The sequence below is a fragment of the Salvelinus sp. IW2-2015 genome, linkage group LG5 (assembly GCF_002910315.2).
Source record: "Salvelinus sp. IW2-2015 linkage group LG5, ASM291031v2, whole genome shotgun sequence".
Taxonomy (NCBI): domain Eukaryota; kingdom Metazoa; phylum Chordata; class Actinopteri; order Salmoniformes; family Salmonidae; genus Salvelinus; species Salvelinus sp. IW2-2015.
In genome coordinates, this window is record NC_036844.1 from 10471430 (window position 1) to 10490543 (window position 19114).

General features: G+C 43.0%; 1 pseudogene; it reads left to right on the forward strand.

The window, feature by feature from the left end:
* Window positions 1-3339: 3339 nt before the first annotated feature.
* Window positions 3340-18475, forward strand: LOC111963896 (V-type proton ATPase subunit B, brain isoform-like; annotated as a pseudogene).
* Window positions 18476-19114: the final 639 nt, after the last annotated feature.

Below are 19114 nucleotides of genomic sequence, written 5' to 3' on the forward strand. Positions count from 1 at the left end.
TAAGGAAGTCTTGAGGTTTTGCTCGCCTGAGGTAGAGTATCTCACGATAAGCTCCGATAGAGATACTCTTAATGATCGGCTATGAAAAGCCAACTGACATTTACTCCTGAGGTGCTGACTTGCTGCACCCTCGACAACTACTGTGATATTATTATTTGACCATGCTGGTCATTTATGACAATTTGAACATCTTGGCCATGTTCTGTTATAATCTCCACCCGGCACAGCCAGAAGAGGACTGGCCACCCCTCATAGCCTGGTTCCTCTAGGTTTCTTCCTAGGTTTTGGCCTTTCTAGGGAGTTTTTCCTAGCCACCGTGCTTCTACACCTGCATTGCTTGCTGTTTGGGGTTTTAGGCTGGGTTTCTGTACAGCACTTTGAGATATCAGCTGATGTAAGAAGGGCTATATATATATTTTTGATTTGATTTGAGGATAGAGCTGCTGCTTTCAAGGAGTGGAACTCTAACCRGGGAGATTATAAGAAATCCTGCTATGCCCTCCGACGAACCATCAAGCAGGCAAAGTGTCAATACAGGACTAAGATTGAATCGTACTACACGGGCTCCGACACTCGTCGGATGTGGCAGGGCTTGCAAATTTACAGACTACAAAGGGAAGCACAGCCACGACGAGCTAAATTAATTCTATGCTCGCTTCGAGGCAAGTAACACTGAAACATGCATGACAGCACCAGCTGTTCCAGATGACTGTATGATCAAGCTCTCCATAGCCGATGTAAGACCTTTAAACAGGTTAACAATCTCAAGACCGCAGGGCCATACGGATTGCCACATCACCAACAAACTATCATGGTCCAATCACACTAAGACAGTCGTGAAGAGGGCACGACAAAACCTATACCCCCTCAGGAGTCTGAAAAGATTTGGCATGGGTCCTCAGATRRTCWWAAYGTMCTACAGCTGCACCATCTAGAGCATCCTGACTGGTTMCATCACTGCCTGGTAGGAAAACTGCTCGACCTCCGACCGCAAGGCACTACAGAGGGTAGTGTGTATGGCCCAGTACATCACTGGGGCCAAGCTTCCTGCCATCCAAGACCTCTATATCAGGTTGTGTCAGAGGAAGGCCCTAAAATTTGTCAAGAACTCCAGCCACCCTAGTCATAGACTGTTCTCTCTGCACGGCAAGTGGCACCGGAGCGCAAAGTCGAGGTCCAAAAGGCTTCTTAACAGCTTCTACCCCCAAGCCATAAGACTCCTGAAGAGCTAATCAAAGGGCTACCCAAACCCCTCTTTTACACTGCTGCTATTCTCTGTTTATAATATTTGCGTAGTCACTTTAATTCTACCTACATGTAAATATTACCTCAACTGACCGGTGCCTTGCACATTGACTCTGTACCGATACCCCCTGTATATAGCCTTGCTTGTTATTTTTCTGCTGCTGTTGAATTATTTGGTACTTTTTTCTATTTCTTATAAATCTTTTACTAAACACTTATTTATTTATTTTTTATCTTCTTAAAAGCATTGTTGGTTAAGGGCTTGTAAGGTCTTGCAAGGTCTACTCCTGTTGTATTCGGCGCATGTGACAAATAAAATTTGATTTTGATTTGATTTCATAATCTGATTACATATTAATAACCTTTACAGGATTGGTGGGTCCCCCTCGGGGRGGTTGAGCTAACATGGGCTAATGCCATTAGCATGAGGTTGTAAGTAACAAGAACATTTCCCAGGACATAGACATATCTGATATTGGCTGAAAGCTTACATTTTTGTGAATCTAACTGCACTGTCCAATTTACTGTAGTTATTACAATGAAATAATACCATGCTATTGTTTGAGAAGAGTGCYCAGTTATGAACTTGAAAAGTTATTAATAAACCAATTAGGCACATTTGGGAAGTCTTGATACAACATTTGAACAGAAATGCAATGGTTCATTGTATCAGTCTAAAACTTTGCACCTACACTGCTGCCATCTATTGGCCAAAACCTAAATTGTGCCTTGGCTGGAATAATACATTCTGGCCTTTCTCTTGCATTTCAAAGATGGTACCCYAAAACTGATGTTTTTTTGTTTGTATTACCTTTTACCAGATCTAATGTGTTATATTCTCCTACATTCATTTCACATTAACACAAACTTCAAAGTGTTTCCTTTCAAATTGTATCAAAAATATGCATATCCGTGCTTCAGGTCCTGAYCTACAGGCAGTTAGATTTGGGTATGTCATTTTAGGCGYAAATTGTAAAAAAGGGTCCGATCCTTAACCCTGAAAGTGCCACCAGACCTAAATGAAAAATAAAAAATAAACGAATGTCTCTATACCAAGTTGAGAGTCTCAGCWTTCAGATGCAATTGGCTCTTCGTTAAGCCCCGATCACCTTGTTTACTGTTGCAATCTCTGACAACTTMTTTCTGGAAAACTCGATTCCCCCTTCTAACCACTGYTCTCAAACTGTGTTTTTAATACACATTGAAATTAAACACCAACTACACTTTGCTAACGTATGTCAGATTCAGTGGAGGCTGCTGAGGGGAGGACATCTCATAATAATGGCTGGAACGCAGCAAATGGAATGGCATCAAACCATGTGTTTGATGTATTTGATACCATTCCATTAATTCCGCTCCAGTCATTACCACAAGCCCTTCTCCCCAATTAAGGTGCCACCAACCTCCTGCGCAATTGCCAATTTCTCAGCCTCTGAGGATCACAGAAACACAACACTGAAATATAGCTGCTAGCAGCAATTAACAGGGTTCACAGGATGACAGAAAGGACACAAGATTAGTTTGATAACAAAGCAAGCACTCTYTCATGTCGGAACTATCTCCCTTTATGTGCAGTCAGGGAAGTCATTACCATGTTTATCTCTCAATACCACAAGGATGACACGTGAAGTTTAGTCTAGTGCTGTAGGTTCGTTATCTTTTAGTGTAGAAGGTCATCATTCTTAAGTCATTACTTAATGTATTGAGTTAATATAATATATAGCCAAGTTATTATTACTCATTGTGTAGTTATCCCTTTTATTTGTATTATTATGTTTCAATTATTTCTCGTAAGTAAGCATTTCACTGTTAGTCTACACCTGTTGTTCACAAAGCATGTCACAAATAACATTTGATTTGATAAAATMTCCCTATAAATGTGTGAACATTTTAAAATACTGTACATTGTTTAGTCATACCAGTAGTATACAGGTATGATTTACCACGGCTGTCAGKCAATKAGCATTCAGGGTTCGAACCACCCAATTTATAATACTTGTTTTAGCCCAAAATGTCAGTTTACACCCCTTATAATAAAACACATTTTGGAATAATCAGCACCTTGGTCAGCTCCTCCGCGTAGCTACCTCGCATGCGCAGTTTTGCTGTCACGACTTGTCTGCTCCAACTCCAATCCAGAGGTAAACATGGCGTTGAAGGTGCTGAAGGGAATGGTCAGCGGAGCTGTTAACGAGCTCTCATCAGCCGTTACCGGCAACAAGACGGCTGCCTCCCGGGAGCAAGTCCTGGCCGTTAAACGCGACTACATCTCCCAGCCGCGCCTGAGTGAGTTATTAGCTATCGTGCCCGGTAAACCGCAGAATAACGCAGGAACGGAGGGGCTAGCCAGACAGCCCGATAGGAGATAACGTTGCGCATTCTGCGGCAAGTGATGATGACTAGTAGTAGTATTCAGGGCCATCGATTGCTATTGAAACCAATTTGTATCATATGTTGCTGGGAAATATACGTTTCTCATATCCTAATGAATTCAAATAAATCGAATTTCACCATCACCCCCTCAAAATGTTTTGCAGCAGTTGCATGACTTGCAGCTTCTTACTACAACGGGTGTGAGCAGTGTGTGAGTAACTCTGTTCTCTGTTTGTAGCCTATAAGACAGTGTCTGGAGTGAACGGGCCTCTCGTGATTCTGGACCAGGTGAAGGTGAGAGATCACAGATCAGTACATCTTCAAATCAACATATTGTATTAAAACACAGCCAGTCTCTGACCAGCGGGCATGTTATTCAGTTTCCCAGGTGTGATGAAATCATCCTCATGACCCTGTGTGTGTGTGTGTGTGTGTGTCTGTGTGTGTGTGTGTGTGTGTGTTTGTGGGACAGTTCCCCAGGTATGCAGAGATCGTCCACCTGACCCTGCCAGATGGAACCAAGAGGAGTGGCCAGGTGTTGGAGGTTACAGGGTCTAAAGCCGTGGTGCAGGTCAGTGTGTATGTATTTGTGTGTGACTTGCCCATCATGTCTCAAAATCCTACAACTCAGAGCCCTGTGTTAACTGTCCTTTTGCGTATGCGCACGTGTTTGTGGGTGTGCGAATGTGTGTAGGTGTTTGAGGGGACATCAGGTATTGATGCTAAGAAGACCAGCTGTGAGTTTACAGGGGACATCCTACGCACCCCTGTCTCTGAAGATATGCTGGGTATGGCACTTAGGAACTGTACGTTATTTATAATGAGGGATACCTGGAGAAAATCTGACCTCTGAAGTGAGGTCAGATATTCCCCTATACCCAKATTATAAATAAAAACACAGTGGATAGCAGAGAACATGCCTGTCATTTACCCTCACTCCTAGGACAGACCAGACCCTTTYATATGCAGTTTTAGAAACTGTCCTTCATTTTGTAAGCAMTACAACGTAGCCAGAAGGCAGACCACCGCGGACAAGGGAAGGGGTGAAAAGATCTCCATTATTCTAAAAGCACTGAATGAACCTATCATCTTATTAGCGGTCCGAGAAAAAATATCCATTTAAAAACGCATTTGATACAGTTCTGTCATTTTACATGACTGGAGACAAGCAGAATCGGTTTTTAATACCACAACAGAGCCCGACAGCGAATAAGCGCCTGCTGCAGCAACAGAGACGTTTAGATTTTTTTATATAGGCTATTGTTAAAAAAAGAGGGTAGTSTAAGTTTGGAACAGTGGTACAGTTGTCTATCAACTGTAAAAATTGAGCGCAACAGAACCAATGACAACTGAAGTATCTGATCGTCATCAAAGAATTCGAGAAAAYGCCATTTGTTTATTAAAACAGCAGCCGCATATCATCAGGTATGCGCTTGTAACATGTTTTTKATTTGGAAAACTATCATTTTCTAATTTATTATATTTAATTCCATGATATTGTTGTTACAAAATAGATTTGTGMTCACTGTGATTAGGGCKATGAAATATAAGAGCATCTGCTGAACATGCGTAGGTCACTGCATGATCCTCAAACCAAAGACTGGCCAAACTCATATTTCTTCAAGTGAATTCAAAAGGCACTGCAGAAAGATTGTATAGCATAATAAGACTATTTTGTTTAATTACTATCTAATTCTAAGTAATTKGTTAACATTTTATACAGCCTAAATGTCAAATTCATGGGCATGTTGTTGATGTGTTGTTGAAATGCTGAGCGCTCCTGCCAGCCTGTTGTGTGTAACAAATGCTTCACAATTGATTTTTTAAAATGGCATTGCGTACTAAAGCTTAGRTATAGATCGCTTTATATAATCAGGTCCATTAAAAAATMAAAAAATCTTAAGAGGTAAGCCTATGCTTTTAGCCTTTTTCTTTAACAAAGGCCCCAATACCCTCACATACCCCATCAATTCTAGCCCTGATTTTAACTTAGCACACCAAGCCATCCAAGTTTCAACATTTACTGACACTAGCTAGGTTTCCATGTAAAGTGTTGGTCCCATGTTTCACGAGCTGAAATAGAAGATCCCAGAAATGTTCCATATGAACAAAAAGCTTTTTTCTCTCAAATTTGGTGCACACATTTGTTTACATCCCTGTTAGTGAGCATTTCTCCTTTGCCATTATAATCCATCCATCCACCTGACAGGTGTGGCATATCAAGATGCTGATTAACAGAATGATCATTACACAGGTGCACCTTGTGCTGGGGGCAATAAAAGGCCACTCTAAAATGTGCAGTTTTGTCACACAACACAATGCCACAGATGTCTCAAGTTTTGAGGGATCATGTAATTGACATGCTGACTGCAAGAATGTCCACCAGAGCTGTTGCCAGAGAATGTCATGTTAATTTCTATACCATACACGTCGTTTGAGAGAATTTGGCAGTACGTTCAACTGGCCTTACAACCGCAGATCACGTGTAAACCACGCAAGCCTAGAACCTCCACATCCGGCTTCTTCACCTGCGGGTCGTCTGAGACCAGTCACCCGGACAGCTGATGAAACTGTGGGTTTCCACATCCGAAGGATTTCTGCACAAACTGTCAGAAACCGTCTCAGGGAAGCTCATCTGCATGCTCGTCATCCTCACCAGGGTCTTGACGTGACTGCAGTTAGGCGTCATAACCGACTTCAGTGGGCAAAGGCTCACATTCTATGGCCATTGGCTCGCTGGAGAAGTGTGCTCTTCACAGATTAATCCTGGTTTCAACTGTACCGTGCAGATGGCAGCGTGTYTGGCGTTGTGTGGGCGAGCGGTTTTCTGATGTCAACATTGTGTACAGAGTGCCCCGTTGTGGTGTTGCTGGGGTTATGGTATGGGCAGGCATAAGCTACAGACAACYAAAGACAACTGCATTTTATCGATGGCAATTTGAATGCAAAGAGARACCGTGATGAGATCCTGAGGTCCATTGTTGTGCCATTCATCTACCGTCATCACCTCATGTTTCAGCATGATAATGCACGGCCCCARGTCACAAGGACCTGTACACAATTCCTGGAAGCTGAAAATGTCCCAGTTCTTCCTTGGGCTGCAAGCTCACCAGACATGTCACCCATTGAGCATGTTTGGGATGCTTTGGATCGACGTGTACGACAGTGTGTTCCAGTTCTCACCAATATCCAGCAACTTCGCACAGCTATTTTAAGAGGAGAGGGACAACATTCCACAGGCCACAGTCAACAGCCTGATCAACTCTATGTGAAGGAGATGTGTTGCGCTGCATGAGTCAAATGGTGTCCACCAGATACTGACTGGTTMTCTGATCCACYCCCCWYCCTTTTTTWAAGGTATCTGTGYCCAACAGATGCATATCTGMATTCCCGGTCATGTGAAATCCATAGATTAGGGCCTAATGAATTTATTTCAATTGACGGATTTCCTCATATGAACTGTAACTCGGACCTACCATAGGGCGGTGCACAATTGGCCCAGCGTCGCCCGGGTAAGGGGATGGTTTGACTGGGGGGGGCATTACTTGGCTCATCTCGCTCTAGCGARTCCTTGTYGCGTGCCTGGCYCCTGCAGGCTGACCTCGGTCGTCAGTTGAYCAYTGTTTTCTCTGACACATTGGTGCGGTTGGCTTCCGGGTTAAGCGGGCGGGTGTTAAGAAGCGCGGTTAGGCGGGTAATGTTTCGGAGGACGCATGACTCAACCTTCACCTCCTGAGCCCGTTGGGGAGTTGCAGCGATGAGACAAGATCGAAATTGAGGGGGGAAAGGGGGTAAAATGAAAATAAAAAAATATCTGTAAAATCTTTGAAAATGTTGCATGTTGCGTTTATATTTTTGTTAATTTWAAATATTAGCATTTCCCCACCAGTGGTATGTTTCCACCAATGGACTTGTTGTGGATAAATATCAATGCTTGATGACGTATAGTGCCTTCGGAAWGTATTCAGACTCCCTGACTTTTTCAAAATTTTGTTAGGTTACAGCCTMATTCTAAAAGTGATTAAATAGTTCCCCCCCCTCATCAATCTATACACAATACCCCATAATGACTAAGCAAAACAGTTTTTTAATGTATTTTTGCAAATTTATAAAAACATTATAAAACTGAAATATTACATTTACATAAGTATTCAGACCATTTACTCAGTACTTTATTGAAGCACCTTTGGCAGTGATTACAGCCTCAAGTCTTCTTGGGTTTGACGCTACAAGCTRGACACACCTGTATTTGGGGAGTTTCTATCATTCTTCACTGCAGATCCTCTCAAGCTCTGTCAGGTTGTATGGGGAGCGTTGCTGCACAGCTATTTTCAGAGACTTGTCCCYAAGCCACTCCTGCGCTGTCTAGGCAGTGTGCTTAGGGATGTTGCCCTGTTGGAAGGTGAGCCTTTGCCCCAGTCTGAGGTCCTGAGAGCTCTGGAGCAGGTTTTCATCAAGGATCTCTCTGTACTTTGCTCTGTTCATCTTTGCCTTGATCCTGAATAGTCTCCCAGTCCCATGCCACTGAAAACATCCCCACATGATGATTCTGCCACCACCATGCTTCACCTTAGGGATGGTGCCAGGTTTCTTRCAGACGTGACGCTTGGCATTCAGGCCAAATAGTTCAATCTTGGTTTCATTAGAGCAGAGAATATTGTTTCTCATGGTCTGAGATTCCTGTAGGTGCCTTTTGGCAAACTTCAAGCGGGCTTTTATGTTCCTTTTACTGAGGAGTGGCTTCCGTCTGGCCACTCTACCATAAAGGCCTGATTGGTGGTGTGCTGCAGAGATGGTTGTCCTTCTGGAAGGTTCTCCCATCTCCACAGAGGAACTCTCTTGCTCTGTCAGAGTGACCATCGGGTTCTTGGTCACCTCCCTGACCACGGCCCTTCTCCCCCAATTGCTCAGTTTGGCCGGGCAGCCAGCTTCAGGAAGAGTTGGTGGTTAGATGCTTCTTCCATTTAAGAATGATGGRGGCCACTGTGTTCTTGGGGACCTTCAATGCTGCAGAAWTTTTTTGGATACCCTTCCCCAGATATGTGCCTCGACACAATCCTMTCTCGGAGCTCTAAGGACAATTCCTTCGACCTCATGGCTTGGTTTTCGCTCTGTGGGACCTATTACAGGTGTGTGCCTTTCCAAATCATGTCCAATCATTTGAATTTAGCACAGGTGGACTCCAATCAAGTTGTAGAAACATCTCAAGGATGATCAATGGAAACAGGATGCACCTGAGCTCAATTTCGAGTCTCATAGAAAGGGTCTGAATACTTACGTAAATAAGGTATTTCTGTTAAAAAACATTTATACATTTMCAAAAATGTCTAAAGCTGTTTTCGCRTTGTCATTATGGTTTTTGTGTGTAGAGTGCWGAGAATTTTTATTTATTTACTAKATTTTAGAACAAGGCTATAACGTAACAAAATGTGGAAAAAGTCAAGGGGTCTGAATACTTTCCAAAGGAACAGTAGTGCACACAAAATCGACTTTTTCGTAAAGAATCTYAAGTTCAATGTGTTTCCATCGCATTTTCAACTCTACTGATAGTTTTGTCACAAAAACTGTTGCACTAAATAGCAAACGTGCCTACTCTGGTCMGGCACCTGCCCTCTAGCCAACAGCTCGCAGATACAGTGCAGGTAGCTGTGCGGGTTGTCTAGTCTACATGATGACATTATTATGGATGAGAGCGAGAATATTTTCACTTATCAAACAGTAGGAATTGGCTGACAAAATCTATGGATAGTAGACTATACTTTAATCTGTCAAACAGGTAGGCCTACTTCTTCTTTATTGAATAGGAAGAGATAGGCTCCAACACAATGCCCCTCTTGTTGTTAGTAGTCTAAAATCTAATTAAAATGAATGAATTAGGCCTTCTGGAATTAGCCGACTTTCAGCATCCATTGCTTGTCCATCTCCACGGCTGCCGCTTCATAGTAATGTACAATAAGTTATGTAAATTACTCGAWTATGGCTCATTGTGAGATCAATAACGCTAATAAATAGCTTCATTATGGGCAATGAAACATATTGTTTTTTATTCAAATCAATTGTAGCAGTAGCAAACTTACCTCCGGTCCTCCTCCTCATCTTCMCTTTCAAACGGAACATTTTGGACAAATACAACATTATTTCCTGGAAGAAGCCTTTGARTCGCGCCCTGKWTTGCCACCGGTGCACAGCACAGCCATTGGTTTGGCAGCACAAAAGGGGTTTGCTTCAGCAAGAACAGGGCAGGCCAGGGCTTATGATTGGGATAGCCTATCCATTGCGGTGTGTAATGCAGTGTAGCCTAGTGTTATATACACCATCCCAGTGCTTCTCTCAGCATGCTCTTCGTATAGCCGTAGCCTACGGTATAGGCTATGGATCATTTGATTGAGACCACACTAGGCACACTTGATATTGCATGCCCAGCAGAGAATCACCTATGAGGGGCAGCATCGGGCACACATCGAGTTATAATAAGCAACTAATTCTCAAACACTGAGCAAAACGACATTTAATCGATTACAAATGACATAACCCTCCCCTGAACGAAAGAAAAAAATACTAAGCACTCCCCCTGACTGAAATTGAAAAAAAGCATGACTCCCCCATTTTCCTCTTGGTAACAATTGTGTAATTTCGACCTCTCCCTCACTGTAAATGTTTTGTTGTTGTTGTTGTATACACACGTACAGTAACACACGTTAAGAACAGTCAATCTGAATCTGTGTGTGTTTGTGTGCATGCCTGTGCGTGTGTGTGTGCATTTCTGTTTGCAGGGCGCGTGTTTAATGGCTCAGGCAAGCCCATCGACAAAGGCCCCACAGTGATGGCAGAAGACTACCTGGACATCATGGGTACACGTCTAGAGTTATAGATTGAGAGATGAATATAACAATAGAGAGTATTGTTTCTTTTTTGAGGAGATGATAATGTGTGTGTGTGTGGACGTGCGCGTGTGTCCAGGCCAGCCTATCAACCCTCAGTGTCGTATCTACCCGGAGGAGATGATCCAGACAGGGATCTCTGCTATAGACGGCATGAACAGCATCGCTAGGGGGCAGAAAATACCCATCTTCTCTGCTGCAGGACTGCCACACAACGAGGTACGCATGCACACACACACACACACACACACACACACACACACACACACACAACACACACACACACACACACACACACACACACACACACACACACACACACCACACACACACACACACACACACACACACACACACACACACACACACACACACACCAACTACCCGTTAACCCCCATCCTCAGCATTAAGAGCTGTGTGAATGGCTGGCAATTTGTGTGAAGGTATTGAAGTAGCACCATAGGGTCTAGTGCTGATTAAACCCACTAATTAAATTGATTCATTAATTTGTATCATTTTCTTTTAATTAGTTCAGTTTGATTAAATGGGAATGAGCTTTGAGGCTCTCCTCCAAGGAAGGAAACAGTTGTTTTTTCATATCCTGCAGTGTGTTTCTTTCTTCGCCCATCTCTTCTCCTCTCTGTCTTTCCCCCCCCCCCCTCTCTCTCTCTCTCTTCTCTCTCTCTCTCTCTCTCTTTCTCTCTGTAGATAGCGGCTCAGATCTGTCGTCAGGCAGGCCTGGTGAGGAAGTCTAAAGATGTGATGGACTACAGTGATGACAACTTCGCTATCGTCTTCGCCGCAATGGGGGTGAGACACATACACGCACACGAACATGGTTACACGCACGTGGCCCCTTAAAGGGCCAATCCGTAAAGGGCCAAAAGCTGATGGATAGGCCTGGAGAAATGTATCCACTCTCAAATTCATAGACAGAGCAATGGACGCAAGGACTGACCATCCATGATATCACATGTATAGTTTAAAGCATGTTTTGAGGCTATTCAGTGTTTTTTTWMATTTACAATGTCTACAAACATTGGAGTCAAACAAGGTTATATTTGTTGTTCTGACAGGATGTGACAGTTGAACTTAGCTCATGGGGCATTTATAAGTTATATTCTTCCAGAAACAATGGATACATATTATACATTTCTAAGTTAATTTTTTWAAATGTAACAACTGCAGATTGACCCTTTAAAGCAACGGTTCCCAATGTAGGGGTTGTGACCCCGGGAGAATTTCCAACCCTGCCCCAAAAATGTTTTTATTAATATACAGTACCACCTTCTCATTCAAGGGTTTTTCTTTATTTTTGCTATTAATAGTGAAGACATCAAAACTATGAAATAACACACATGGAATCATGTAGTAATCACAAAAAGTGTTACATATTTGACCAAATAAGGCTGTCTTCTGTATACCACCCCTACCTTGTCACAGCACAACTGATTGGCTCAAACAGATTAAGAAGGAAAGAAATTCCACAAATGAACTTTGAACAATGCAGACCTGTTAATTGAAATGCATTCCAGGTGACTACCTCATGAAGCTGGTTGAGAGAATGCCAAGCGTGTGCAAAGCTYTCATAAAGGCAAAGGGTGGCTWCTTTGAAGAATCTCAAATATAAAATATGTTTTGATTTGTTTYACACTTTTTTTGTTACTACATGATTCCWTATGTGTTATTTCATAGTTTTGATGTCTTCACTATTATTCTACAYTGTAGAACATTTTGCAAGTCAATGTAGAAKATAGTAAAATAAAGAAAAACCCTTGAATGAGTTTCCAAACAATTTCCAAACTGTTGACTGGGACTCTATATATCATCTTTATATCAAAATCATTGTAATGTGGTTGACCTTAATTAAAAATCTAAATGAAAGTTAGATGCTATGACACCCTGTGGAGATTGGGCCTGAGTGATCAGGTTACTGTAAACTTGGTATTGTTTGATTGGACAATGGTGGTTGGTTTTACACATTCAGATGTTATAAATGAAATGAAGGTCTGTTGTTCTCTCTCTCATCCTGTATCCTGTCCATTTGAAGGTTATATGATCAATTGAGATTTTTCTAGGACTCTGGCCTAGTAGGCATCTCTTTGTTCATGCTTTGTCTTGTAAGTTAACTGAGGATCTATATGCTCAMAATTATGCTTTGTTAATGTCAGTATTGCCTTGTAACTTAAGTTGTATGCCTTGTATGTGAATCCATTTGTTTTGCAAAGTAATGAAATGATGCTTGCTTTGATATTCACTTCTCATAATGTTTATTATAATGTTAAAGGGAGTCAGATAAAGATAACAATTTGAGTAGGCTAATTGCATAGTCTTATTATGAGTCGCATGTGAGGTACACTATATATACAGAKGTATGTGGACACCCCTTCAAATTAGTGGATTCGGCTATTTCAGCCACACCCGTTGCTAACAGGCGTATAAAATCGACCACACAGCCATGCAATCTCCATAGACAAACATTGGCAGTAGAATGGCCTTACTGAAGAGCTCAGTGACTTTCAACGTGTCATAGGATGCCACCTTTCCAACAAGTTAGTTCGTCAAATTTATGCCCTGCTAGAGCTTTCCCGGTGAACTGTAAGTGCTGTTATTGTGAAGTGGAAARGTCTAGGAGCAAAAATGTCTCAGCCGCGAAGTGGTAGGCCACAGAAGCTKACAGAACGGGGACGCCGAGTGCTGAAACACGTAGTGAGTAAAAATCGTCTGTCCTCGGTTGCCACACTCACTACTGAGTTCCAAACTGCCTCTGAAGCAACGTCAGTACAATAACTGTTCATCGGGAGCTTCATGAAATGGATATTCATGGCTGAGCAGCCGCACACAAGCCTAAGATCACCATGCGCAATGCCAAGCGTCGGCTGGAGTGGTGTAAGGTTCACCGCCATAGGACTCTGGATCAGTGGAAATGCGTTCTCTGGAGTGATGAATCACGATTCACCATCTGGCAGTCGGACTGACTTTTCTGGGTTTGGCGGATGCCAGGAGAACGCTACCTGCCCCAATGCATAGTACAACTGTAAAGTTTGGTGTAGGAGGAATAATGGTTTTCATGGTTCGGGCTAGGCCCCTTAGTTCCAGTGAAGGGAAATCTTAACGCTACAGCATACAATGACATTTTAGACAATTCTGTGCTTCCATCTTTGTGGGAACAGTTTGGGGAAGGCCCTTTCCTGTTTCAGCAGGACAATGCCCCCGTGCACAAACCGAGATCCATGCAGAAATGTATTGTGGAGATCGGTGTGGAAGAACTTGACTGACCTGCACAGAGCCCTGACTGCAGCAATGTTCCAACATCTAGTTGAAAGCCTTCCCAGAAGAGTGGAGGCTGTTAAACAGCAAAGGGGGGACCAACTCCATATTAATGCCCATGATTTTGGAATGAGATGTTCGACGAGCTGGTGTACACATACTTTTGTTGATGTAGTGTATATATAATATACACATATCAAATAATACCCCACTACAGGGTGACCGCTTTGTTATTATTTCAATGAAGGATTCCAGCTTTAARCTTTGACCTCTAARCCTTGACCCCAGGTCAACATGGAGACAGCTCGGTTCTTCAAGTCAGACTTTGAGGAGAATGGTTCCATGGACAATGTCTGTCTGTTCCTCAACCTGGCCAACGACCCCACGTAGGTCACTTCTAACCTTTAACCTCTACCCTCATCTCACCTGCTCCTCAACCTGTCCAATTAACCTTCATTGCAGGGTTTTTGTTAGCTGGTAATTGCCTGTTTTTGGGCAATATATTTTTTGTTGTAGCTGATAAATAGAATCGTTGCCAGCCAAATTGACCGGGAGAAAAAACAATCCCATTGAAAAAGTATTATTTTTATTAATTGATGGAAATATCAGTTGATGTAAATACAGTTGACTATCATGCTTATTGGCTTATAGGTTAATTAGCTACATTTAGTGGAATAATTGGGGCGTGTGTATTTTCGTTAGTCGCATGTATTTTATTTATCACACGTCACGGTATATAGAGCTAATTTTGAGGGGAATATCACTAGTCGGACAGCGGTAGAGCTGCTGCTGGAGCTCCTCAGCTAGTTGCTGCTGGAGTGAAACGTGCTTTTATAAGCCCAGTCATTGTGCAACAATTCTAAATGTAATTGCGTTTTGATGTCCATGTTTTTTCTCAACTCGTAATTGAAGCGTGCCTCCCATTTGCCATTCAGTGCATAGGCAACAGTAGGTAAGGGTATCCAACTAGCTCTCAAAGTGTCACTTCAGAATTAGACGTTCGTCCGTGTTCTCAAATTTCGAAGTGTTTGCACTTTTTTAAGTGTTTAAGGTTGTTTAGGCATTACTCTGATTTTTTTAAGGTAAGGTTTAAATTTTGGTTAAGCTTAATACAAAAATATCTTTGTTTGGCAGGATTTGAACTTGCAACATTTGGAATCAGGTGCAGATATTTACACAAACATCCACAATGCCTAGCCAAACTGAAACCTATGAAGGTACAGTGCTCGCTGTTGCCCCTAAGTCAACAGACATAGATTCGACACAAGTCGAATACTGACTTGTGTCATTGGTGACSTGGCTGGGGTATCAGTGTCTCACACACCACTTTGCAATGCGAGTCGGAGYCATTTTGAAAACATATACTTAATTGTTTGAAACCTGAACTTTTTATTTCATATTATGAGGTATGTCTTACCTTGCTTCAAATGATCCTAGGCAAAATCTGACCCTAGAAACYTGGAGGCAATTGTTTTATAAAGACTTCCTCATATGCCATTGAAACCAGAATTTCTTTCCTGTTCTATTGGTTTTCACATCAACTTTCTTTTGTAGTCCAGCAGCCAAAAGCACAATCCTAGTCATATTAGCAACACATCCTCGTTGTTGCATCTTTATAGTCCCTGTCTTTCCAAGTTTCCAACAGAGATTTTCATGTTTGACACATGTTTGATGTTTGTCACATATGGAACCTATATTATCAGGTGCAGGTAGCCTAGTGGTTAAGAGCATTGAGCCAGTAACTGAAAGGTCGCTGGTTCGAATTCCCAAGCTGTGAAAAATCAGTTGATGTGCCCTTGATGAAGGTATTTAACACTCATTTCTCCTGTAAGTCGCTCTTGATATGAGCGTCGGCTAAATGTTTAGAATGGTGGTTTCCTGCTAATTGCATTTTGGAAAATGACATTTTATTGGCTGCTTCATTACAAGAGTTGCATGTTCTGTTAACCTTTATTTAACTAGGCAAGTCAGTTAAGAAATGACGGTCTACACCGGCCAAACTCGGACCAATTGTGCGCGGCCCTATAGTACTCCCAATCACGGCCGGTTGTGATACAGCCTGGATTCGAACCAGGGTGTCTGTAGTGACGCCTCTAGCACTGAGATGCAGTGCCTTAGACTGCTGCGCCACTCAGGAGCCCAATGTTAAGATGAACTACCATAATGTAAATGTGATTCCTGTCATTCTGAGCACTGGAGGTGGACACCCTAATGCATGGGTCGGGCAACAGGCAAAAAAAAATCAAAAATTTACTGTACAATATATATATTTTTTTACTGTATAATCACCAGGAATTCATCGGAAAATTTGTTTCATTTTGGAAATCTGTTCCCAAGTATTTCCACGAATAAAAAAAGATACATATGTCATTGTGTCTCAATGTAATCAAGGTATGAAATGTTTTTTATTTTCAAATACAATCTATTTTGGCCTGAGTTGTGGTCAATATTGCAGTGTACAAATGATCATAATTATGTTCTCTCTCTACTCGCAGTATAGAGCGTATCATCACGCCCCGCCTAGCTCCTGACATCAGCAGAGTATCTGGCCTATCAGTGTGAGAAGCCGTCCTCGTCAATCCTGACTGACATGAGCTCCTACGCAGAGGCGTTACGAGAGGTATAACACATACACACACCACACACACACACACACACACACACACACACACCCACACACACACACACACCACACACACACACACACACACACACACACACACACACACACACACACACACACACACAACACACACAAACGCATGATGCTACGAAAGGTGAGACACTCGCCATTATTACAAATTAATCAATGATAACAGAGTAAATGTCATCCCCCCACCTCTAAGGTCTACAGCGCCAGAGAGGAGGTCCCAGGTCGTCGTGGTTTCCCAGGCTACATGTACACTGACCTTGCCACCATCTACGAGAGAGCTGGTCGGGTGGAGGGACGCAACGGCTCTATCACCCAGATCCCTATACTAACTATGCCCAACGATGGTATGTTTATCACCCAGATCCCTATACTCACTATATACCCAGTGATGGTATGTTTATCACCCAGATCCCTTTACTCACTATGGCCAACGATGGCATGTCGATCACCCAGATCCCTACACTCACTATGCCCAACAATGATATGTCGATCACCCATATCCCTTTACCCAACGATGCTACTGTACACACATGTATTGCTTAACTGACTGCTCAAATATGGACAGTCTTTTACTCTTTCTGACTCTCTTCCTCTTTACCTCTCCCCCCTCTCCCTCTCTCTCTCTCTCAGACATCACTCACCCCATCCCTGATCTGACAGGGTACATCACTGAGGGACAGATCTACGTGGACAGACAGCTGCACAACAGACAGGTGACACCACAGAGACACACACAGCTATGTGGCTGTTACCTTCAAAAGTGCCTCTGGGCATTGGCAGGATTCTAGTGTCTGGCAAATCGATTCTCTCAATTGATGTTGTGATGTTTCCAACTCTCTCCCTCTTTACCTRCCTCTCTCTCTCTAGATCTATCCTCCCATCAATGTTCTGCCATCACTGTCTCGTCTGATGAAGTCAGCCATCGGAGAGGGGATGACACGCAAAGACCACTCTGATGTCTCCAACCAGCTGGTATGCARACACACACATACACACACACACGCTGCTCAACAACATTAGACACTTCTGCTGGAAAACATCTGTTATTGTGTGTGTGTGTGTGTGTGTAGTATGCTTGTTATGCTATAGGTAAGGACGTGCAGGCGATGAAGGCTGTGGTAGGAGAGGAGGCTCTGACGCCTGATGATCTTCTCTACCTGGAGTTCCTACAGAAGTTTGAGAAGAACTTCATCGCCCAGGGTACACTGGGGCATAGGGGGGAGCGGACAGGAGGACTGTGTGTGTGTGCCTGCRTGCCTGCGTYCGTGTTTGAGTGRGTGRGCAAGTGTGTAATCTCTCTCTCTCTCTCTCTGTTCCAGGAGCCTATGAGAACAGGACTGTGTTTGAGACACTGGATATCGGCTGGCAGCTGATGAGAATCTTCCCCAAAGAGATGCTGAAAAGAATCCCTCAGAGCACCCTGGCAGAGTTCTACCCCCGCTTGAAGTAATGATGATAACATAGGGATGCATAGTGACACACACACACAACTCCAACCCTTCTCTCTTGCTCGGTCTCTTTGTAATGGTGTTGCTGTTGTAACATTGCCAGTAGCTTCTGTACTGTACGCATTGTCATAGGCTAGTACTGATACTGTCACACACAGAGACAACCCCTTACCCTAACAGATAAACRTATAGAAGTAGAAGATGCACATGATGGAGACAGTGGTTTCCAAGCCAGAGAGGTTCTCTCTGACCAGCAGAGCCAAATAGCCTGGTAATAGGGTCTGGGATTTTCCCTGGTCAGATCATATGATCAGGAAAATCTCCTGGCCTTGGCTGTTAGATGTATTGGATGGATGGATYGATYGAWGGAWGGATGGATGGATGGAAGGATAGATGGATGAATGGTGAATGGTCTGTTATAAGTCAGAGAGATGGTATAAGGTATTTTCATCAGGATGTGTAGGTGTACTGTAGGTGTCGACTAGTGAATATGCAGTGATGATGCATGTGTATGAAAGATGGGATCAAGCCCAACAGCCTATTTCACTCACAAGTGATTGTGTACYTTTCTAATGGTCTTTTGTTATGACCAATAAGTTGCCTGTGTGTTGCTGATAGTATCTTCTGCATAGATCAGTGGCGTTTCTGCCCCGAGTTAACCTGAAAGCTCCCTTAATTCATTGAACTAAAGCCAGAGATACAACACATAAACTGCCTGTTGTTATTATTGCCTGTTCACTGAGTGCATAAACATTAGGAACGTCTTCCTAATATTGACTGTTCTGATGGCAAAAGGGGGTGCAAGGCACCCCCTTTTGCCATCAGAACAGTCTCAGTTCGTCAGGGCGTGGACTACAAGGCGTCGAAAGCGTTCCACAGGGATGCTGGCCCATGTCGACTCCAGTGCTTTCCACAGTTGTGTCAAGTTGTCCGGATGTCCTTTGGGTGGTGSACCATTCTTGATACACATGAGAAACTGTTGAGCATGAAAAACCTAGCAGCGTTGCAGTTKTTTAAACACTCAAACCGGTGCTCCTGGCACTTACTACCATACCCCGCTCAAAGGCACTTAAATCTTGTGTCTTGCCCATTCACACTCTGAATGTCAAATGTCTCAAGACTTAAAAATCATCCTTCTTTAACCTGTCTTCATCTACACTGATTAAAGTGGATTTAACAAGTGTCATCAATAAGGGATCATAGCTTTCACCTGGATTCACCTGGTCAGTCTATGTCATGGAAAG